The sequence below is a fragment of the Mobula birostris genome, chromosome 11 (assembly GCF_030028105.1).
Source record: "Mobula birostris isolate sMobBir1 chromosome 11, sMobBir1.hap1, whole genome shotgun sequence".
NCBI classification, from domain to species: Eukaryota; Metazoa; Chordata; class Chondrichthyes; order Myliobatiformes; family Myliobatidae; genus Mobula; species Mobula birostris.
In genome coordinates this window covers 19,944,844-19,950,843 of record NC_092380.1, presented here as the reverse complement: position 1 = coordinate 19,950,843, position 6,000 = coordinate 19,944,844, and positions in this window count along the sequence as shown.

Sequence of the window (6,000 nt, the reverse complement as noted above, 5' to 3'; positions counted from 1 at the left end):
CAATGAAAGGGCACTCTCCCTCATGCCTTATCAAGGTCGCCTCTGCAGCTTAGCACCTGGTTACATCACCATCTGGTAAGGAGGCTCCAATGCACAGGATCGAAAGAGGCTGCAGAGGACTGTAGACTCAGACATCTCCATCACGGGCACAACCCTCCCCACCTTCGAGGAGATCTTCAAGAGGTGGTGCCTCAAAAAGGTGGCATCCATTAGTAAAGATCTGAAACATGTCCCCTTGTCATTACTACCATCGGGGATTGGACATACCCAAGGTCAAGACTGTGCAGGGACCTGAGCACCCACACTAAAGAACAGCTTCTTCCCCAGTACATCAGACTTCTCAACAGTCTATGAATTCCTCTTTCGCATTATTTATTTATTTATTTTTGTGGCTTAAGGTAGTTTTTATGTCCAGCATTGTACTGCTTCCTAAAAACAACAAATTTTGTGACAGATATCAGTGATAATACAACTAACTCTGATTTTTGAAAACCATCTTCCATAGTTGGGAAGAGCTTGGATCTCTGCATCCTGCTGCAGGGATTTGATCCAAAATGTTGCCAATCTCCTTCCTCCACACATGCTGCTCGGCCCACTGAGTTTCTCCAGCTGATTATTTGTTGTTCCTGGTTCCAGCATCTACAATATCTTGCACCTCCAGACCTTGGACCTTTCTTGGATTGTCATGACAATAAGAAGAATACTTCACTTGACCTTATTGTTTTGCATCTGTATTAATGATTTAATGATATTGACTTAATTAATAATGTGGTAAATTCCTTAAGGTTGGTATAGCTGGAAGGGAGTTGTGGTGGGTCATGTGGATAAGCTCCCACTACCTACTAAATGCTCCCAATGGCGTGCATATCAAATAGCTTCTGACAACCAAGTCTAGCTCCTGGCCTTCACATGTGGCTTAACTACGAAGCTTGGAGGAACCATTTCTACTGACAGGAGAAGAAGCTGGGTTAATGGTGCCTTAAAACTTATCACTCTGGGGAGATGGGGCTCATCAGCTGTGGTTGGCAGCTCATCTAGGAGAAGGAAAACTCAGATCTCAAAACTGTGCTGTTTTGTGGCTATACTCACTCGTGAGGAAGGCTTTGGGAGTAAACCCTGAGGAGAAAATCTGGAGCGGGAGTCCCTAAGGCAGTCCAACGTTGAGTTCAGGGCTGACTGGCACCCCTCCTGCGATGGCGCTGGTGCCAAACTGCATCGGTCTCTGCCGTTCCTCTGGACTCAACAACTGTGTAGAGAGGGGGAGCTGGCTGCATGGACAACAGCTTGCTCTCCATATCGTACTGACCTGGCTTGCATAATAGTGGCACTGCACCAACAACGTGGGCAGTTAGGAGGCAGCATCCGTGGTTGACCACGAAACAAGGAGCCTGAGCTGTGGCAAATTGTGTTAGTAAATTTGCAGATGACACGAAGACTGGAATGTAGTGACAACAAGGAAGGCTATCAAAGCTTGCAGCAGGATCTGGACCAGCTGGGAAAATGGAATGAAAAATGCCAGGTGGAATTTAATGCAGGCAGTGAGGTGTTGCACTTTGGGAGGACAAACTAGAGTAGGACTTCATTTCAAGAGGACTAGAATATAAAAGCAAGAATGTAATGTTGAGACTTTGTAAACACTGGTGAGGCTTCACTTGGAACACTGTGAGCAGTTTTGGGTCCCTTATCTGAGAAAGAATGTGCTGAAACTGGAGAGGGTTCAAAGGAGGTTCACAAAAATTTTCCCACGATTAAACAGCTTATCATATGAAGAGTGTTTAATGGCTCTTGGCCTCTATTCACTAGAATACAGAAGAATGAGGGGTGACCTCATTGAAACCTATCAAATGGTGAAAGGCCTTGATAGAGTGGATGTGGAGAGGATGTTTCCTATGGTGGGAGAGTCTAAGACCACAGGACACAGCTTCAGAATAGAGGGGTGTCCTTTGAGAACGGAGATGAGGAGGAATTTCTTTAGCCGGAGAGTGGTGAATCTGTGGGATTCTTTGCAACGGGCAGCTGTGGAGGCCAAGTCTTTACGTATATATAAAGCAGAGGCTGATAGATTCTTGATTAGTCAGGGCATGAAGGGATACGGGGAGAAACATAGAAACATAGAAAATAGGTGCAGGGGTAGGTCATTCGGCCCTTCGAGCCTGCACCACCATTCAGTACGATCATGGCTGATCATCCAACTCAGAACCCTGTACCTGCCTTCTCTCCATACCCCCGATCCCTTTAGCCACAGGGGCCATATCTAACTCCCTCTTAAATATAGCCAATGAACTGGCCTCCACTGTTTCCTGTGGCGGAAAATTCCACAGATTCATCACTCTCTGTGTGAAGAAGTTTTTCCTCATCTTGGTCCTAAAAGGCTTCCCCTTTATCCTCAAACTGTGACTCCTCGTTCTGGACTTCCCCAACATCGGGAACAATCTTCCTACATCTAGCCTGTCCAATCCCTTTAGAATTTTATACGTTTCAATAAGATCCCCCCTCAATCTTCTAAATTCCAGAGAGTATAAGCCTAGCCGATCCAGTCTTTCATCATATGAAAGTCCTGCATCCCAGGAATCAATCTGGTGAACCTTCTTTGTACTCCCGCTATGGCAAGGATGTCTTTCCTCAGATTAGGGGACCAAAACTGCACACAATACTCTAGGCAGGAGATTGGGGCTGAGAGGAAAATTGGATCAGCCATGATGAAATGGTGGAGTAGCCTCGATGGGCCAAATGGCTGAATTCTGCTCCTCTATCTTATGGTCTAACTCAGTGAACAGTAGAGCACAAGGGAGGCCAGTAGAACAAAGGGATCTGGAAATACTGATCTAGAACTCTTTGAAAGTGGGACAGGGAAATTCTAGGCATTTTCTAGAGTAGGTTACATGGTTGGCACAACATTGTGGGCTGAAGGGCCTGTAATGTGCCATAGATTTCTATGTTTCAATGTTATATTTCATAAAGAGAGCTTTTGGCAAATTGGTCTTCATAAATCAAAGCACAGTGCAGGTGTTGGGATGTAATGTTTAAATTGTACAAGATGTTGGCGAGGCCAAATTTGGAGAATTGCACACAGTTATGGTCAACTACCTACAGGAAACTTGTTAAAAAGTTGAAAGAGTGCAGAAAAAAAATTTACAAGGATGTTGCCAGGACTCGGGATTTATAAGAAAAGATTGAATAGGTTTGGACTTTGTACTCTGGAGTATAGGAGAACGAGGGGAGATCTTAGAGAGGTATAGGTAGGGTACCTGCATGCAGGCTTTTCCCTCTGATGTTGGGTGAGTCATAGGCTGAGGGTGAATGGTGAAATGTTTAAGGGGAAACTGAGGAGGAATTTCTTCACTGAGAGGGTGGTGGAAGTGTGGAACACATAAGGAAATAAGAGAAGTTTGGATCAGTATATGGATAGGCTCATCGGGAATCGGCAGAAAAACAGCTTGGCACAGACTAGATGTGCCAAAGAGCCTATTTATGTCCTGTAGTCTTCTCTAACTCTCTGACTCAATAACCTCTTAACATCTTCAATATGATTTAAACTCTGAAACCAAGAAATCTCAGCTCAGGGTAAATCTGCTTCCTTGGAAAATAGGGCACCTGGATCTCATGAAGGAATGGATGAGACCAATTATGCCCCAAAACTGCAGCTGGACTCACCTCTCCTTGCTGGCTCTGCTACGACTATGTTACATTACCAACCTACTGTCCCATGAGTAAAAATAAGTGATCTAATTTTGTACCGGGCTGTAGATGAAGCTATGTTATCTGTTGTGTGTGTGTGTGTGTGTGTGTGTGTGTGTGTGTGTGTGTGTGTGTGTGTGTGTGTGTGTGTGTGTGTGTATATATATATATATATATATATAGATATAGATATAGATAGATAGAGAGAGAGAGAGAGAGAGAGAGAAAACGAGAACTACTGGCTCCCAGCAGAGAGCCATTGCCATTGCTTTTCCGTCCTGCTTTCTGTCTGTCTGTATCTTGTTTTACAGCGGTTGGCATCCAGCTTAATGGTGCATTACCGCCACCCTCTGCTTCAGAATGTGCACTAGACATATTCTATAAAAAACCCCTGTACCCCTTAAAAATGCTAAAAATACCCGGGCTTGTGCTCTCTCACCCATGCCCAGCAACCCTTTTAGTGTGAATTCCTGCATCCCCAACTCTCTTAATTTATTTCTCATCATCTCTCTCTGTATCCCATACTTCCTGCAACTCAGAACTACATGTTCTACTGACTCCTCTTCCTGACATTCCTCACACAATCCTGTCTGGTGTTTCCCTATCATTTTCAATGTTTTGTTTAATGCATAATTCCCCAGCCTTAACCTAGTCCACACAATTTCCTCTCTTCTGTTTCCATTACCTACCCTAGTAACTGCAACACTCTTTTGTATTTGATATAAATGCCTCCTCCGTCCTGCTTTGATTGGTGGCAACAAGGTTACTATGGGAACACGTGCCATGTAACAAGCAATTTTCTGCTGTGTTAAAGGGAAATAGCTGTTAAAGAGTTTAACTCTTCTGCCAAATCCTCTTATTTCTTTAGAAAAGATAATAGACCTTTAAGAATCATGCTGATTGGGGCGCAATAACAGTTTGCGATCCACTGGAATTTAAATACTTCCAAATCTAACATCTGGATTTTTGACGCTCTTAAAGCTAAAATGATAGACACTGATTGACAACTACCCCATTCACGGAGGGATTTCTTTGGACAAGGGTAAGGATGTAAATCTTATTATTCCGTTTTTCTTCATGATCCTCTCTAAGGCAAGTGGGAAATTTAGCTGAATGAGTCTGTGGGCAGCTGACCTGCTGCCTTTATATCCCAGAAGGTCAATAAATTACGCTACTCTTTGCAAAGAGATGGGTGATGCTTTCTATATCCGGCTGAACCTTAGCCTGCTTTGGCTTTACTGTTCGTTTTGATTCCCCTTTTGTGTGTCCTGCTACATAGTATTGACCATTTCGGGCTTCTGTGGCTTTTAAAGAATTAGACCGAAAGACAAATCAGTTGACCACGATATTTTTATTTAAGACATGCTCAAATGCTGCCTGACAACCTGTAGACAGGTTATCTTTGCAAACATAAAGATATCTTCTTACAATTTATGAATCAACTCAGACTGAGCGAATCTTTTACACATTTGGGTGTTTACTACTGCATAGACAGATGATGTGGATTCAATATTGCACTTGCCAGGGTATTAAAGCTTAGGATGGTAAAATACATCAGCCCCAATGGGGTTGTGTGGATGATGGAACCATGGGAGAGGCTTGATTGAATTGAATTCACTGAACGATGCGACTGAGAGCAGAACTAGTCAAATATCGTAATTCTCTTAACCTTTTGATCTCGCTGAATGGGTAGCTGCTGATTTAACCTCGTGTGGGTGGCAATTGCGATTTTTTTTTCAAACAGATGAATTGATTGGATTACACTGAATGGTTTGCTTTGAGCTTGGATTATACACAGGGGTGAATTCTGGACTGCAATTGTCAGAATGGATAGGTTTATTTTGGATTCTCGAATAGAGGTACAATTGGGTTGTCAATATCTAAATGGTCGGGGTTATATTGCTTCCACAAACAGATATGTGGCAGGAACCTTATCGGGGGACTGCAGTACTGTACACACAATATGGGTATTGATCATTTGGTGGAATGGCAGGTTTCTACCTAATTAAGCTTTACAAACCATTGCACGCCATCAGTGGTAAATGTGGCTTTCAAGTAAGGAAAGGTATTTCATTACATTCCGAAGACGACCAAAAGCATTCTAGGTTCATTTATATATTTGTAACACGGCTACTTCAGTTAATTTTACGCAAGCAAATTTATACGATTGATGTGCACCGGTTGGTGTCTCGCAGTGAACCTCAAACGTGAGGATTATGAGCTCCAGACTAAGCGTCGGGAAGCTCCGCAAAGTTCATGGTCAGTGGAATTTGGCGTCCGGATAGAAGTATTTAAACCAAGAGGAATCCACAATAGATCCGG